The sequence below is a fragment of the Notechis scutatus genome, chromosome 4 (assembly GCF_049901735.1).
Source record: "Notechis scutatus isolate UNSWTSFEM ecotype Mainland chromosome 4, rNotScu1.2, whole genome shotgun sequence".
Classification (NCBI taxonomy): domain Eukaryota; kingdom Metazoa; phylum Chordata; class Lepidosauria; order Squamata; family Elapidae; genus Notechis; species Notechis scutatus.
Genome location: NC_142012.1, coordinates 120,071,847 through 120,091,544, shown reverse-complemented (window position 1 = coordinate 120,091,544; position 19,698 = coordinate 120,071,847).

Below are 19,698 nucleotides of genomic sequence, written 5' to 3'. Positions count from 1 at the left end.
TGTTAAGAGGGAGTATTTTAGAAGGAAGGTTGAGGTGAGATAGGAATAATTTTATTTATTTAGTAAATTTATATAGCTGCCTATCTCACCCAATGTAATTCTGAATGGCATACAAGCACAGCAACTATCAAAACAATGTAACCAATCTTAAAACGCAGGAACATGAATAAAAATAAAAACATAAAAAACCAAGATCACGGAATAACGATCACCTAACATCATATAACCATCTCGCATTCTTGCAGGCTCCCTAAGGGTCCTGAAGATTGCTGGAAAAAATGTGTTTTAAGAGCTTTTGAAGTAATGATTGATTAAGATGATCAATCAAAGCAAAGCTTTTCTCTTCTTTTTCTTCTCCTTTACACAATGCATGAGCATCACTGCAAACAACACAGAACTTCTATCTTCAGTTCATTGAGTATGATGCTACTTCAAGCAGCTTTCTGAGAAACTTGGTAAGAAAAGAGGGGGGAAAAGGAAGCATGCTTAATTCCCAAGATGGTTAAGCAGCTCTGTGATAAAAAGGTGAGACATTTTGCAAAAGGCTCCAGCCATATCCCTAGCAATACTCTTTCCTTGGCCCTGCAGTAGCCTCCTTTTCTGGCCCCTGGGACAGTAGTAGCATCTGAATAGCAATTCATAATGCTGTGGAGTGGAGCAGAATCACAAGTAGGATAAGATACATGCTTTTTTTTTTTACTCTGTTCAAATACAATTTTGCCTGAGTAAACAAAAGTGTTGGTTACCAGGAATTTCTTCAGCAGCCAAAGTAGAAATGGTCATGGAAGCATAGTGCCTCATGGCTGGATGGGCATTTCTGAAATAAGCCAATTGGAGGTCTGAAAGTCCCAACCTCCCAGGGGCTCTTTTTCTGCCTCCACTTCTGCCTCCATTCACCTGACATATTTTTGCAATATAAGAGGACTGGTCCCATTTTTAATGGAATATTTAGCCTTAGTCAGTCCCAACAGCAGACTGGCTTTGAGAAAAAGGTTTCATTAAAACCTTCAAACAAGGAGTGCACTGGGTTAAGAGGTTAGCAAGCCCATGTTCAGGACCCGAGTGCTGTTGTGTGGCAATCTACCATCATTTTTCCAGCTCCTTTATGAGGACATGAAAGGAGCTCCCAAGGGCATCCCCCTGGTCAATGGTGATGTCACCAGCTAATCTTTTCAACCCAGAAGTGCCTTAAATGGTGCCTCCAACACGAACAGGATTGTTATTGTAACTCTAAACTATTTATCAAATCTGACATGATGAGTCACGCTGCTTAGAATTAGAATTTTTCTTTTAAAAGTATCATTTTTAATCTAGTATTTTCCCCATACTTCTTCTTAAAATAATTGCCAGATTATTCCTTAGGCAATAGTCTATGAGAGGGCAAGTATTAAAGAACTCTTCAAGATGTTACGCTTGTGAGACCTTTTGCGGTATTCAGCAAAATTCTTAAAAATACACTTTGTCTCCTTTAATAGAGAATTACAGATCAGCTCATTCATCCAAATCTGGATCATTCTTCTAGTTTGGAAATTATTATCTGAAGAGGCCTATATGCAGTGTTATAAGATTTGCTGAATGCTAAATAGAGTAGAAAAAAATTGTTCTGGGGCTAAGCTTATTTTTATTTAGTTTTTGTTTCACATATCTATAAATAGTTATTTTCACAGGGCTCACACACTCTAGGAGCAGCATGTGATGTCCTTTAGAACTCTTGTGATTATCTTGCTTTTCTCCCTAATTCTGCTATATCAATTATAAGTACATTACAGGTAGTCCTCATCTTATGATCACAATTGAACCCCAAATTTCCATTGCTGAGCAAAATAGTCACTAAGTGAGTTTTGCCTCCTTTTATGAGCTTTCTTCCCACAGTTAAGTTAATCACTGCACTTGTTAAATTAGTAAGATGGTTGTTAAGTGAATATGGGTTCCCAAATGACTTTGCTTGTCAGAAGATAGAAAAAAATGATCACATGACCCCAGAACATTGTACAGCCATCGAAAATATAACCCATGTTCTGAATTTTGATCAGATGGCCATGAGGACACTGAATCAATCATAAGTGTGAAAAAATGGTTATAATAAGTCACTTTTTTCAGTGCTGTTATAACTTCAAATGGTCACTAAACAAATGATTGTAAGTCAAGGACTACCTATATATATATCTTCTAATTATAGTTAATTTGATTTTAGTTTTAGTTTAATTTTCCAAATCCTGAATTTGGTTATGATTTGAGTGATAATTATCACCGTTTAACATATCCTATCTTCAGGTAGAGCCAGCATTCTGATTGCTTTTGTAACTTTTTGGAGAAATTGAAAAAGAATTCTCAAAGACAATACTTCTGTGAAGTAAGACCTTTCTGTACCACTTTCCAAGTTTCTCACCACTCCATATTTACTGTTCAGCACCATACATCAAAACAATTTGGCTCTACAGCCGAGTGAAAGGATCATAACTCAAACACTGAATGCTAGGAAGACCTTAATTTAGAGACTAACAGGAATTTGAAATGATTCCTGGTTTACAGAGTGTCAGAGAGTGAATAAACCCTAATCTTTTGAAGTGGTTCTGCAAAGGGAGCCAACTGTGTTATGAGGACAACTTTTCTTCTGCTGAAAAGCTTCTCTCATTAGGAAGATTTTCCGCCATCATATTCATTTGGAATTTGCCTTTCTATAACTAAAGACTCTGAATTTATGGATGACACCAAACAGGACCTACTTCTTTCAGCCTCTCCCCCCGGACATCTGGAAATTATTGTTATATTTTCATCAACTTTCTTTCTCAAGACCAGCTGTACTCAGGTCCCTGAGTTTTTCCCCATAAGATCTAATTTCCATATCGCAGATTATCATAATTAATTTTCTTTCTTCTTTCAGACTCCAAAGTCTCATTATCCTGGAAAAAGTTTGAACTGATTTAAGAAATTTGCAAACGGTTTATGTGAATGTCTCTATATGCTTTGAGCCAGCCTTTTCAACCACAGTCTGAAATATTGAAGAGCTTTAGTATGGCATTTGTTTTATTTATTTATCTGAACCCTGGATAGGCTAAATGGCAAGTGGTAAAGAAAGATTTAAATTTCATTTCCTCACTAGACAGTCAGAACTGAAGAAGCTTTTTGAATGAAAAGCAAACAGTTTTCAAAGAAACCCCCCGCCCCGAAGAAAGTCCAGTTGCCTTTTGGGAAAAGTCCAGTTGCCTTTTGGAAAAAGCAAGTTTGCTGAAGATAGCAAAAATTGATCACATGATCTCAGAACACTGGGATAACAATGACCTGGATGATTGAGAATCTTCAGAAACATTTAAATTTAAACATTCAAAGAAGGGTAAATTTAATCTCTGGAAAAAAGAACCTTTGTCACAGCAGCAAAATGTTTTAAAGCTGAGATGGAAAACTTCTGCTGAGATTATTTTGAACAAAAGCTATTGTGATTTACCTTCCAGTAGGAAATGTGTCAAAGTCAAGATGCTGGGGGTGCAACATGGGTGGAACTTGCTAAGTGAACTAAGATCTTTAGGAAAATTTCTGATAGGCAGATTCTTTTAACAAATATCTGAAAATAACCACTCTGTGAAAAGTAGGTACAAATTGCAATACATATTAGAAGTGAATTGATATTTCAGTGCTGTCACACAATACTTGCTTTCCTTCCAGTTTTCTTTTGTTGGGTGATTCATTTAAACAGGAAGGCCACAAAATAATGAGAGAGAAAATAAAGATTCTTACATCTTAGGGTGTGTGGTCTACTTAGTAAAGTTTAAACAAAAGTCAAATATTGTACTCTTAATTCAACTGTTGCATCTTAAAGGAACAGATATATAATGTCTCCATTCATTCAAACACATATGGAAAAAAAAGTAGTGAAATTATTGGCTCTGATAGTCATACAAGAAGTGGAGCATTTTTAAAGGATCTTCTAGATTTATTACAGAGATGGATTAAAATTAGCAAGACCTGGATCACAATCTTTACTGAGCCACAAAGCCTACTAATCCATCAATCTTAATCCATCAATGGACCTTAATTCAGCAACACCACAAAACTATTGTGAAGATAAAAAGGTGGGAAACTTGTTCACAACCTTGCATTTTTCAGATGAAAAGCATATCTGATAAAGAAATTGTAATATTATTTATAAAGAAGAGAAAGATGATGCTGTTTTAAACTCAAAGAACTCTGTCAGCTTTAGGCTGGTATTTATATAGCTCAATTTTTCTATACATAAAGTTCACAGGACTCAAACAATATTGAATTGGTAATCCTCCTGCCTCAGTTACAGAGTTCCTTTCTTGATATTCTTCAGATCTTACAGAACTATAACTCCCAGAAATTCCCAGCAAATGGTGCAGAATACTGAATCACTGTTCAGCTAAGATTCTTTGCCAGTTTGTATCTAACCATGGCTCAGACTTACCCTGGAAAAGTGTTTTTATTCCATGCTGCATGATGTTGTCTTCTATGAGACAGGGTTAAATCATCCTAATTGGCACTGGGTCTTCCCTCCCCTAGTTAGCAGTAAGGGTAGCAAGACGAATATTGTATTATTGTCTGCAGCTCAAACCTGGTGGATCTGTATTTCAGCTCAGCAGTGGGAAAGGCCTTAGATTGATATCTTAGGATATCAGTAATATTTTTTTTCTAAAGAAGAAGCCTGTCGGTACCCCCCGCAGCTATGAGTGACTGCCACATTTATTCTAGATATGGTATTAAATAACTAGAAAATTAGAGGTTGATTTATAAACAACAGAGCACCCAACAAGCCTATTAAATAAGTCAAAGTGTTTATATATTCTTGCAAGTTTGGCTATTTTAATAAGAGATGGCAGCAACCTTAATAATTGCCAAGTGTCAAGGAAATTACTGGCTATGTGATAAAAAGAACCATGTCTCCATTCTTCTGTAGTCAGTAGGCACCATTGAAAGTTCAGCAACATTTGAAAGGCATCACATTGAAAAAGGCTGGGCTGGATACTTGGAAATCATCTAAAGGAAAGCACTCATATTCCTGTGCCTAGTTAAGGTTAATATAACAAATCTTGATTTTGTTTGTTTGTTTGTTTATTTCTCACATTTAGATGGCTGCCCATTTCACAAAAAGCAACCCTGATTGGTGTGTACAGCAATCGACATGTGTGTGTATGTGAAAAGAAATAGCAAATGCTTTCAATTAAAAAAAAAACCCAAAGATCTGGCCCCTAAAGTAAACACTATAAAACTTTGGGGTGCCAGTTGCACTGTCTAGTGAAAATACAGTAGGAGATGTTAGACTCTGGATTTAATAGATTGTTGGGAATCCTCATTTTTAAAGGCAAAATATATTTTCTTGACAATGCAGAAATCAATTTCTACCATGTTTTCAAATCTTTCTCATTCTGTTGAAGGGACCCTAAATCTTACTCTCTGTACAGCCAAAATAACACTACTGACCTTGTGGGCTGTGATGATATGTTGGACCATTTACCCTATGCTTCCACTTATGATCTACCTGTCTTTTCATAAAAAGCTCAAACATTGCAAAACATCATCAACCTTACTTGACCACCTTCCAGTGGCAGTTAACCCCAGGTATATATATCTGTGCCTTCATATTTTTATATATAAGTTGCTTAGAGATTAGGAGAACATAATTATGGTATGCTTTCATATCTATGAAATGTTAGCATCATAAAAACAAGTATGTATACATTTTCAAGTGAAAAGTTTGTTCCTACTTTTAATGAACCCACTTGTTATAAGCAAAGTACCTGATATGAAACACTACCTGCTGAGTGAGAAGTAGCATCTTACACAGTGTAAAACTCCAGGAAAACATTCAATGGGCCATTGAACAAGCTGCATGAAAAAGTAGAAACACTTTTACAAAAAGCGTGTAAGATCAGAAAAGGTTTATGAATAGGGCTTGCATCAGCTGATACTTCCTAATCAGCAGGTATCATGTGCAAAATGACAGAATGTTTAAGAAATCACTGGGCATCTCCAGAACTTTTGAAATTGGGTATCTTTAATTCTGCCAAACTTGAAATGTTGATGGTAGGCAGTGAACACCCTTAACCAATCAATACTCTTTCGACTGATAATAGGAAACTTCAAAATTAATAATCTGGTCTCTTCCCTCTGAGCTATCACAGAAGTTAAAAAACAAAAAACCTTTTCTTTCTCAATGCCGGACACCCACTCTCAAAACTAGAAGCTTTCTTCGCCCAAAGTTTTATGCAATTGTCTATCATTTTGCAAAAAAATCAGCTTCTGGAGGTTGATAGGGAAGGCCAATGGCTTGCTTGAGTCAGATGCTGTGGAAGAAAACTTGTGCACAATGGGTGATTATTTTTATCCCCAACAAAAATTATAAATTCACTAGAAACAATTGAAAGGACTGAGAAAAGTGTCAAATCTGCTAGAGAGTTTTAAGTTCAGGCTACATGTGGAAGAAATTTCCACAAAAGAGATGATGAGCTACCCCCATAACCTGCAGCTCTGGTCTTATAAATTACAAAATAGAAGTTCTGCAATTTGTGCTGAACTACCTCTCACCAAAAGTAAATTGTTTTGGCTGTCCAGGGAGGAATATGACAACAGAGGAATATGGCTCAAATGTGGGAAGAATGCCAAAGTTCTTTGTGAAAGTATCTTCTATTTTGGAACATTTTATTTCAATTTTATAATGCATATAATAGACACCTGCACAATTGATTACACAGATACTATTTTGAAAATGAGTAGTTTTGGTATTTCTCCTACATGGTGAGTGACCTTCTCATGATGAAATATCAAGATCTCAGATAGCCATTCAGGGGTTTTATTTATTTATTTGAATTTATAAACCACCCAGTTCCAGTGGACTCCAATAGGTTATTTGACTGTGGTGCCAATCTTTGTGGCTGGAAAGTGGCCACTCTTATTTTAAAGTATTTTTTATATCAGAGGGCATTGAAAATAAAAGTGTTTTCAAGCATGTTTGGTGTGATTTCATAAATTTTATTAAAATAAAAACACAAAAGCATATAGAAGTGGAACAATTACGTTAAAAGAAAAGTGGTATCAATAGTGATAGGCTCCTTAGGTGCAATCCCCAAATAACTGGAGCATCCCTTGAACACAGTTGGCATTGACAAAATCACCACCTGTCCCAATTGCAAAAGGCAGCTTTGCTTGGTACATCTTACATCCTGTGACAAAACTTTTAACTCCATCAAACATCCACATCTGCCTATCCCAGATCTTTGGGAAGGACTCAACAAGGAAGATATAAATGCCAAATTCAGTATAAACATCTGATTGACTCTATGACTAACCATACTAAAAACCTGTTTTATATGGGAGTCAACTAATATCACAAGGAAGTCATCCTACCTTCCTGCTCTATATCCTTTGTATCTCTGCCATATTCTCTGTGGTTATAGCTTAATGATATTGCTTTCTTTTTAAATCAGGTGGCAGTTTTTACAACATATGGAGGAGCAAGGTAGGAGGATCCTGATAAAAACTTTAAAGACAACAGTGTTCTTAAAAATACAGCTGCACAGGCAGAACTTGAATAAGACTCTTGCATCTTGAGTAAGGTATAGAATTAGCATTCACATTCTCAAAATTAATACAGCTCCTGGCAAGGAGGACATGAATCTCCAGAAGATGTTTGAGGTAAACATTTGTTCTCTCTTATTTTGTAGTTCTACCAACATTTGGTCTGAGAAAACACATCTGCTCAGCTAACGTTTTTTTTCCTCCTAGCAATTAAGAGTACATGTCTATATTTCATAAAACAACCTAAACCTGTTGAATTCCATCATTGGCAGATTGGCTGACTGTGAAATGATATATTTGCCTTGAGGCCCCTCTGCTACTGTATTTAGCAGGGTCCTTACCATCTGAAATGACTTAAGCCTTATACTGTATCCTTTTGGGTAATCAGAATAAAATCTATGTACTGTATGTGTTATTCTGCTTATGAATTTCAGATAAAATCATGTGTTTCTATCTCAAATTCATCTAAAATTCTGGGTTTGTGCAAGGTGGACAGAACTGATAAAGAAAATTGAAAATTAGCACATTAGAAAAGGATATTTTTATTTTTAATCATGATAATAGTCATTATTTAAATGTAAATGATCATGTTATGAATTCAAGTATAATTTTGAAAAAAATCTTATAGATTCTGGAGCTGGATGTTGCCTGTTGAGATAAACATGTGGTATTATCATGATTAGAGTCCAAATTTATTCTCCCTGTACTAAAGGTGTAATATTAATCTGCATCGGTTCATAGATAAAGGTTGGAATAAATGTTAATATTTCAAATTTCTTTTAATTAAAAATTCAATTATTTGTATTTTAAGGTTCTAGCCAAATGAACGGCACAGGCTTTTAATACAGTTTTAAATTATCACAGATAATAATGAAATGCTATGCTATAATCTAGATTAGGAGGGAATCAACCCTGACTGTTCTTTTGGAAGGACAAATACTGAAGCTGAAGGTCAAACATTTTGGCACCTAATGAAAAGAGATGACTCATTGGAAAAGATGAATGTTGGGAAAGATTGATGGCAAAAGGAGAGGGAATGGCAGAGGATGAGATTCTTAGATAGTGTCATCAGTTCAATAAATATGAATTTGGACAAGCTCTAAAAGACAGTGGAGACAGGGAAGCATGATGAGCCATGGTCTATGGCAGGGCTGTCAAACTCGTGGCCCATGTGCTGGGTGCATCACATGCTGGCCATGCCCAGGCCCGATTTAGCAAAGGGGGAAAACTCATGATACATGTGCTGGCAGAGGAATTCTAGGAGTTGAAGTCCAGAAGTCATAAAGTTGCCAAGGTTGGGGACCCCTGATTTATACTATGGTTAATTTCCCCTATTAACATCCTATGCTCTCAAGGCAACTAAGCATTCTTCCCAGCTTTTTATTTTCTTAGAAAAATGTGCATATTAATTCAATCCTCTAATTAATCTCAATCTGGTTCTATCCTTGTTATAATTAAATGGCTTTCCAGGGGAAATGTTGCACATTTTTATGTTATCAACACATTTTTGTTGTTGCTGTGATTGAATATCTCCAGGCAGTTTTGAAATGAACCTTCTCATTTGGTCCTACAATTCTGAAATGAAGAATATTGTGTCTTACAACTGTTATTTTCTAATTATAGTGAATCTCCCAGAAAATGGATAAACAAAAGAAAATTATTCCAACATCAGTTTTATTAGTATTCTTCATCATTTTCAGTAATATGGTTTTTTACAAAAAATATTTATGGAGAATTGGATTGTCATTGGAACATTCTAGAAATTAATTTTTTCTGGTGTTAAAATTTTATGTTTTCATTTTGAAATCCAGATAGTGCCTAGACTATGGTGGTTAAACTTTTTGGGCTCCTGTGCCAAAAATTGCATGCGTGTTTGTACGCGCACACTCTCATGCCAGCACCCAGAAGGTAATGCGCACAGCTCCCCATGTCCCCTGCGCATACGCATGCAATTCCCCCCACTCCCCTACCTGCACTGCACCTCCAAAATACAGGAAGTGACAGAAAGTGATGAAACAGGCCTATTTTTCGGCCTCCAAAGACTGCAGAGGCTCAAGCTCTGGGAGGACGAAAAAGGCCAGAAAATCACCTGGGAGGCGCATGCATACCTTACCTGAGGTAAGTTTGCCTGGGGCTTGCATGCCTTCACAAATGGCTCCACATGCCACCTGTGGCACGCGTGCAATAGGTTCGCCATCACGGGCACAGACTATCCAGAGGTGCTGGGTCTGTTTCTAGGAAATTATTATTTAGAAAGCCACTGATTATCAGGGAGATATGGAAGCTATTCAGGGAACAGTCAGAATCATTCTCCTCTCTAAAGATGGGACACTCAATATCACTAATATTTTTCATAAAAACAATACTGGGTTCATCTATTTTTAAAAATGTTTAAAGAAAATTTTGTTTGATTTTTTTAAATTTATAACACCACTGAGAAGCACAATCAATCTGTCACCATGTGTTATAGTTAAGAATTTTTGTGTCATTAGCTCAAATCTGTTTTTCTTCATATACTTTTAACCACAGCTTTGGATCTTGCCTGTAGCTATTGTTCACTTCCTTCTTCAGTTGTTGGCATTGTTTCTTAATGTAAAATAAATTAAGGTAAAGCTCAATACTATATTGTAGTACTAACCATAATTTATTAAATAGGAGTAATTGGCCTTTTGAGAACATTGTGTCTAAATCCTCTTGCTAGGAAGTAAAGCTTATTGAACTTAAAAGCATTTATTTTCATGTACATTTGCTTGTACAGTAGGCTTCAAGTAAATTACTCTTTGGCAGAATTTAGAACAGAAATAATTGAAAGTCTGGACATAGAACTAAGCTAATGTAGAAGACTTGTTCATCAGAAGGACTTGGGTCAACTTAAAAGCTGTAGAAAAAGTTATTGTAATTTATCAATCAATAATCAGTTAAATAACAGGAAGTGGAGAAAATAGGCAATCCCTGTAATGGAGCAAATAAAAAGTAGGTCACCAAGGATTGGGTAAGGATTGGTATTTATTCCCTGAGGATCCTCCATTATTGATCACAAACATGTAATAATCAGGATCAACAACTGTTTGTGAAAGCTAAACCACAAACTCTTTTTCATTCTATAGTCTTTCTTGTAATCTACCAACTTCTTCATCTCAATTAATTTCTGCTACCAATATACAGACTTTCATCTGTATTCCCAATATATCTATGCATTGAAAATATTTTGACAACTTGATTCAAGCAATAAATCTATTTTGGACTATAAAAATACCATGGAATGATATGAGTTCATGTTATCTGAATGGCGAGATTCCAAATTTCAAATCTATATTCTCTCCAAAACCAGAGTAGCGAGTGGTGAAATTGCCAACTGTTCAGATGACACCAATCACTGAAGAAATAATAAAAATAGAAGGCAAATATATCTCATTTTCAAATTAAATACATAAACATTTGAAAAGCAGTTCAATATAGATAACTGCCTTGAGCCAAAATGTCCTCCCTTCACATACAGTGTGAAGTTTGAGTTAGTTATAACTGAGTGGGAGTAAGAAAACCTTGGGATTAGGTTGTAGAGTTCAGTAAAAATACTGATAGATAATTCAGAACTTTAAGAGCAAATATGTTAGGAATAATTAAGAAAGAGATTAGTGCATCCAATATTGTAGTTACAGTATTTCTTACACATTGCTAATGTGATCACATACATTTTTGGAGATATCAACATCTCCAAATAAGAATATAGTACTGCAAAAATGCAAAAGGCGGGCTTCCAAAAGATTAGGCAATAAAAGCAATTTGACACCTTATACAAACACTCAGTTCTCTGGAAAAGGCTGTATTGTTGGGAAAGGTGGAAGGAAAGGATAATTCAGTTACAGTGGTGATGACTGCATTGTTGGGAGACTTGAAACTACAGGTTAAGGATAGATTATTCTGGAGAAAATCTATGTGTTTTCTAGAATTCAAAAACAGCTCAATAACACATAATTCATAAGAAAATTTACATTTTTTTAAAGAATAGAAGATAGTTTTTAAAACATTTTCTTTATCTTGGATAACATTAGAATCTTGGTTCTCCCATGAAGCATAATAGAAAGACAGTAAAAATAGATAACAATGCATAATTAAACAGCAGAATTCACTATCATAATATGGAATGTTTACATACACAAATCAAACAAAATCACAGAACATAAAATTCTCAGTGGTTACATATTTTCTGCAACTTGTTCACTCACTTTCCAGTTTCTGGAGAAAGATGGAAAATGTACACATAACACAACAAAATTAAAATCCTATAGTCATACTGACTTTCTAATAACAGAATTATCTGTATTTGCTTGCCAACTACATAGTTCTTTGTGTTACAACAATTTCTAAATCTTTGGTATATCCACATCTTCTAATCTTACTGAATTTTGTGATACCATATTAGCTCAAAGTGAATAATAGTGGGAGAGATCTATATAATACAAGTCCTTCTACACTTCCAGCATAAAGAAGTTGGCAAGCCAAACTTTTAAAATTCACCCTCTGAAGTGCCCAATAAGCTTACCATGAACTCTTTTGTTGAATAAATATCTCGTAATATAATAGAATACCGTTCCTTATAATGATAGCTTTTTATTTTAAGTTTATTGAAGATAAACAATATTTATCTGCTGGTAATATAGATGGACCCAGATTGTGAAACCAATAAATATTTCAATTTATTGCAGTTTGGAGCATTGTGATAACTTATTTTAAAACATGATTAGCAATAATGTTATCTAAAATAATATTGGGTAATCTGTATCAATACCTTTGCTTGATGATGACTTTAAGAAAATGAGATTTATTTGCAATTTTCAAATTAGGATTACCACAGAATATAAATTGGTCATCTGAATAGAGATTAAAATGATATTTCATCATAGCATCTCCTATATTAAATCAGATGGGTTGAATTTCATAATTAGTTAGCATGGCAAAAAGCTAGCAGAGAAAGAGGAGCTAGAGCTACAACTTAACATGTCTGGGACATTACATTCAGAAACTTTCATCTGAGAATTTGTTGTCCGTAGAATCAATTTGTTAGAAACAATAAAAAAAACCCATTCTGTGCTTAAAGATATTTCACATCTGATGTGGAGGTGATAATCAAGGGTGGATGACTGATGTGTCTTCTCTTTGCAATTCTCATAAGAAGGAGGAGAAGAGGAGGCATGAAGGAGGAGGCATGAAGTCCAAGAATAAATACATATTTCAAACACGCAGATGTATAAGTGTTGTTCTATGACTTGGAACTAGAAATAGATCCATCAGTCACTCTGTCTTGTTTTATGGAACTTCATAACACATATCACATTCAAAATTATGTTGGATGATAAGAGATGCCCCGATGGAACTCAGAAGTATAGTTAAGGGAGAGATTTTGGAAATGAGAAAAGGCATACTGTCAGGGATGGGATTCAATTTTTTTAACAATTGGTTCTGTGGGCGTGGCTTAGTTGGTGGGCATGGCTTGGTGGTCATGAGACTGGCTGGGTGTGGTCTACTCAACATCACTCACATCGAGGCACGCATCTCCTCGCCTGGCCTCTCATGACTGTGGGGATGCTGCAACAGTTGTAAGTGTGAAAAACAGTCATAAGACACTTTTTTCAATGCCATTGTAACTTTGAATGGCCACTCCACACAAGCAAAGTACCAGCAAAGGAGGGGAAAAAAACTCCAGAGAAGTTCATGAGACAGAAAGTCTAGTCCTGCCAAGAATGTAATAAGGGTTAATGGAGAGACAGTTTCTGTAAGCAACACCAGAATGTTTCCTTCCTGTCTTCCTTACCGGATTAGGCCAGTAATTTCTTCTAACAACCGGTTCTCTGAACTGCTTAGAATGTTAACAATAGCGAATAGGTGCGAACCAGTAGAATCCCATCCCTGCATACTGTGAACTTGTTGAACTGCTATAATATAGGTATCCCTGTACAAGAATGTGGTTACAGATGAATATAAGCAAAACCTATTTATTATGAAGAAATAACAGAATAACAGAGTTGGAAGGGACCTTGGAGGTCTTCTAGTCCAACCCCCTGCTAAAGCAGGAAACCCAAACCATTTCACACCATCTTCTCTGCATTCTGCAAATAGTTTAGAGAAAAAGCATTGGATAGGTTGTTGTCTGAAAAATATAAAAAACCAATCTTAAATCTTTTTTTTTTTTTAAAAAAAGAGAGTGTAAACATGTGTATGGCTGGAAACAAAGAGCTAGAATAAGATACAGCCATGACAGTGATTTTTGAAAGCTGGATACAATACAGTTTCCCCCACTAATTGCTAAATAAGATGTTGTCTTCTATTTCTTGAACCGACAGAAAAATATGGCAGAATAAATTATTGGTAATGAGGCTGTTATATTCCTATAGAAAGCCAAATTAAAGAAAAGTATAGGTGGGTACACCAACATTCACCCATCTCCTTAATATAGGGAAGGCAGGGATTGGCAAGCATAATTAGGTTCTTGGTATTGATGGCTACAGGATTTAGCCACTTGTCAGCTGGTTTGATTAAAAAGTTCCTGAATTGGACAAGTGCATTGGGGGAAGTGGAAGAAAATGCTCCTGATACTTCAGCTAAGTGCAAATGTTCCTCTATACTCAGCAGTCAAACCATTTCTAAACTTGGGTTACTACTCTTCTTTTAAAAAGAGCTGAAATTAATATCAAGGAATAGTCTGGCTGACAGGTATGCAAAAGATTATGGGACAAAATGGAAGATAATTATAACAAACCAAGTCTGATCTTGATTAGTGCTGCAAGAGAACATCAACACTGGAGCAAGTGAAGAAAAAGTTAATGCTGAAGTTATTATAGACAGCAACCTGAAATGGCACATGGACTATCCCAAATAGTATAGGAAATAAGTAAATTCCCCCTCATCAACAAATAAAGATAATACAAAGTTCAGCCATGTAAATTCCCTTGTAGCAGAAGCAGCAGAAAAAAAACAATTTGTCTGGTGGTTATAGAACTAGCAACACACATCTACAGAATAGTAACAGTAACTAGGTCTATTGGGCCTTTGCTCCTCTCCATGTTGTGCATTAGTTTTATCTGTCCTTGGGCTACAAAGTCTTTCTACAGGTAGCCCTTCACTTATGACCACAATTGAGCCCAAATTTCTATTGCTATGTGAGACAGGTGTTTAGTGAATTTTGCCCCATTTTATGACTTTTATTGACATGGTTATTAAATGAATCATTGCAGTTGTTAAGTTAATCACATGGCTGTTAAGTGAAGATGGCTTCCCCATGGACTTAATTTGTCAGAGGGTTGCAAAAGATAATAACACGATCCCAGGACAACTGGGACACTGCAACCATCATAAATACGAGTCAGTTGCCAAGTGTATGAATTTTGATTACATGACTATGGAGTTGCTGAAATGATTGTAAATGTGGGAAATGATCATAAGTCACTTTTTTTCAGTGCCGTTGTAACTTCACAGTCACTAAATGAATGGTTGAACTTAAGGACTACCTGTATTTCCTATTTGGAGTACTGCAATGTACTGTATGTAGGCCTGTTGAAAGACTGCTTGGAAGTGGCAACTGATACAGAATGCAGTAGAATTTAGTGCGGCTTGGTTTAGCCACAGAATACTTCTCTGTAAACTTTACTGATTCAGAAGTTCCAATGGCCATCTGGATGCAGTTCAAGGTGCTCATCGCCTCCAGTGACCTTATGGCATAAGACTGGGTTATTGGAGAATTACTTGTCTCCAATTACTTCTGTTTATTCAGGGGTGCAGAGGGCAGACTCACTCTTCCATTAAGCAAAGCCATCTATTCAGACCTGAAAAGGCTATTTCTATGTCATGGCCCCTGCCCAGGCCGAGCTGCAACTGTCCCTCTCTTGCCAGCACCATCTCCAACAACAGTGGCAGCAGTGGCAGGAACCGTGGAAGCGTTTCAGCCACTTCTCGGGTGGGGGAGCTGCCTCTGTAACTTCCACGGTTCCCGCTGCTGCTGCCGCTGTTATTGGAGATGGCGCTGGCGAGAGAGGGACAGCTGCAGCTCAGCCTGGGTGCTTGGAATGCAGGAAGGGGCTGAGCACCGGGACTTTTCCAAACTTGCAGAGTCTGAGGCTGGAGCACCAAGGGTAGCAGCAGCAGAGATGCTCGCTCTTCTCACGCCCACCCAGCCTCTCGGGATTAAACCAAAATGCAGCATGCGGCACTCCCAGGTACCTCAAAATCTTTTTTTTCCTGTTGTTACGGGGATGGGGGAAAGCGGGAGCGACTCAGATGCTGTTGTTGGAGATGGCACTGGTGCGTGGGGGGGGGGGGGAGAAATTAATTCACCCCCGAAAAGATGTCCTAGCCATTTTTTCGGGGCTCAGAAAAAAACAAGGCCCGGCCTTATTTTGTGAGAAACATGGTAGCTGTTTGCACTATGTTGATTGTTAATCAACCTGAGTCATGCATCTGGTCATATATGTCTGTTTAATAACTAGACAAACAATTGCACAATGCTGAAGCAGTTACTCTTGTAGCTGAAAATGCAGATGCTTTGCAATCTCTAGTATTGAAAGTTAAAGAGCACAGTGAAAAAAAGGGACTAAGATTAAATATTAAGACCAAAGTAATTACAACAGACACAGCAACCAACCTTAGAATGGACAATGAAGAGTGGGATAGCTTTGCCTTTTAGAATCAAGGATCAACCATAAAGCTAGCTGTCAGGAAATATGCCATAGTGAGAGAATAAATGGGGAACTCATCAAATTTGAAGATGACATCAAGTTGGCAGGAATAGTCAACATTCCAGAAGATAGGCTTAAGATACAGAAAGATCTTAACAGACTTGAACATTTGGTAATATCTAACAAAATGAAATTCAATGGTGAAAAAAAAGTGAGGTTCTGCACTTAGTTCAGAAAAACCAAATGCACAAGTGATCTAGGTGGTACCTGGCTCTATAGTAGTATTGTGAGAGGAATCATGGAGTCCTACTGGATAATCACTTAAATTTGAGCCAGCGGTATGCTGCAGTGCCAAAAAAGCCAACATGGTCCTAGGCTGCATTAACAGAGGGTTAGAATCAAGATCACACGAAGTGTTAATATCATACTATAATGGCTTGATAAGAACGTATTTGGAATACTGCATCAAATTTTGGTTGCCATTGTGTAAAAAATTATATTGAGACTCTAGAAAGAGTAAAGAGAAGAGCAACAAAGATGATTAGAGGACTGGAGGCTGAAATAAATAAAGAATGGTTGCTGGAATTGGGTATGCCTAGTTTAATGAAAAGAAAGACTAGGAGTGACATGATAGCAATTTTAGTTAAGGGGTTGCCATAAAGAAGAGGGAACCAACCTATTCTCCAAAGCACCTGAGGGCAAGACAAGAAGTAATGGATGGAAATTAATCAAGGAGAGAAGCAACCTAGAACTAAGGAGAAATTTCCTGACAATTAGAACAATAATAGGTAGAATGACTTGCCTCCAGAAGTTGTGAACACTGGAAGTTTTCAAGAAGAGATCGATCAGAATAGAACTAAGCAGAGGGTTGGACTAGAAGACCTCCAATGTCCCTTCCAATTCTGTTATTCTGCCACAGACTATCACTGTGGTGGATATCAATGAAAGCCCTGAAAACATTATTCAGATGTCACAATGTGATTATGCAGCAAAGATGAGAATTGTATGAACACTGGTTTTCCCTGTGACACTTTATGGATGTAAAAGTTGAACTTCAAAGATGGAGAATACTGATGTTTGAACTCTGATGTTGGAGAGCACTCCTAAGATGACTATAGCCAGGAAAACAAACTGATCTATTATAGAACAAATAAATCCAGTGTTCTTGCTTGAGAAACAAATGGCCATCTTGAGGCTACTACTGTATATTATGGGCACATTATTCAAAAAGTAATCTTTGAGAGATTCATGACACTGAAAAAGTAGAAGGAAAGACAAGAAGAGGACAACCAATAGCAAGGTGGATAGACTTGATTGCAAAAGCAGCTATCCATCATTAAGAGAGTTAAAAGATCAGGTTGAGAACAGACATCTTGGAGACAATCTGTCTGAATTGATGGCATGTATTCATTCACACATGCATAATATTCCTTGTACTTGCAGCTTAGCACAAGGCATTCATGATCAATTTTCTCATTTTTATTTTTTTTACAAATAAAAGGAAATACTGTTCAATATGAAAAATGCTACCTCACTTCTTTCCACTCCAGTTTACATGCAGAGTAAGCATGCAGAGAGTCAGGCTTGTTGAGCCACAGTTTTGCAAGCAGTGTGTGAAAGATGATAATTTATGTGTGAGAAAATTGTATGTTTATGTAAATGGTAGATCAATTAATTTTACAAACTGGCTGCCTTGTTTTACAGATGATTAATTTCAATTAGTGGTCATTAATTCAGTTAGTATTAAGAGTTGTTGTTGCGCCCTAGCCCTTCTACATTTTGGAGTGCAAACACAGAGATATATATCAGGGAAAATATATTCCAGATTGGTTTTTAGTAAATTTAGAAATTAGCAAAAGAAGAAAATTGGAAAGTGTACATATTTTTGTTTGTCTATTTATACCCCCCCCCCCCTGTAATTTTCCTTTTAAGGAGGTTATTTTCTTAAACTCAGTGTTATCTTCTTTTGGAGTAAATATATTTTTCAGGATTTTAGTTCTGGTCTGGCTGGCTGATTTTATAGCTCAAATTGTAAAGTTTTTTGCTTTGTAGTTTCAAGAACTTGGTGCAAATCTTTGTGGCTAAGGACACAGGAAAGTTGACAAATCTATGCTACTTTCTGAATAGTCTCTTCTGTTGTATAAAGTTGGGGGGGGGGGGGGGGGGGGGGGGGGGGGGGGGGGGGGGGGGGGGGGGGGGGGGGGGGGGGGGGGGGGGGGGGTTTTTTTTTTTTTTTTTTTTTTTTTTTTTTCTTGCTCAAAAAAAAAAAAATAAAAAAAAAAGAGGGGGGGGGGGGGGGGGGGGGGGGGGGGGTATAATAAATTAATTTTTTTTTGTTTTGTGGGGGGGGGGGGGTTTTTTTTTGGGGGTGGGTTTTTTTCTTTTCTTTTTTGGTAATACAATATCCAAGTTTTTTTCCCCAGGTTAAAGTGTATATGATAAAAAGACTTTAAATATTTTTTATTTCATAACTTTGTATATGTGTATCTAATTAATTTTTGTCTTAAATTAGCATTTAAAACCTATTCAGATTTCATGTTTGAATGAGTTGGTAATATTAATTTTAAAAATTGCCAATATACATCAGATTTAACGGGATATGTTTTAATATATTGCTTTTGCTTCTTATATATACCACTAGATATAGTATTTAGGTTTTTTCCATTTTATAAATTTCAAATATAATTTGCATCGTTCCTTTCCCCTACTTCCTTCACCAATGTAGGTTGTTCAAACTCTAATCTGAGAATTAGAGTTTGGACAGATACACAATATTCTTTTCATTTCCAGATCCTCTTGAAAATAGAGTTAAATTAGGATGAAAATATGAAAGAAAAAAATTGTCTGTAACATACACATATTTTCCTATAATTTTAGCCTCTATTGCATAGGCATTCTATATACTGTTTTCTCTATTTCCATCTCTAAAATAGATGTAAAGAACAATATTTGAAAATGAAATACAGAACTATACTTTTGTCAGCATGCCCAAGTTCAATATGTTTTCCCAGTTTCAAAAGACTTAGTTGACCATGGCTGATTAAAAACAGGAGAAAAATCCTGAAGCTTTGTTTAACTTGGATGGGAGACAATCAGCATACCTTAGGAATGCAGACTAGATTGGGAAACTGGAAATACGTCTTAGAGGAAGGCAGTGGCAACCTACTTATGTAAATCTTAGAATAAAAAAGGTGGGCATATGTACCTAGTAAACTGAAAGTGAGCTTGTCTCAAAGTAGATTTTGTTGTTGATTGTATTATGAACAAAGAGAGAATACTGAAGAGACTAATGAAACCATAGGCCTCCATTTTTTTAGATTGCAGTGCTCAATATGTTTTGGGTGAAGTTCACAGTTGGCTTTTTAGATTGTAAAAAGTGTAGAGGGAGCACTTTTGAAAAAAAAAAACTAGACAAATCACATTGATCTTGCTAGTAATATGTTTAGGTGAATGTGTTCCAATAGCTAGAGACAAAATGGAAGTGGAACATGTTTGAAAT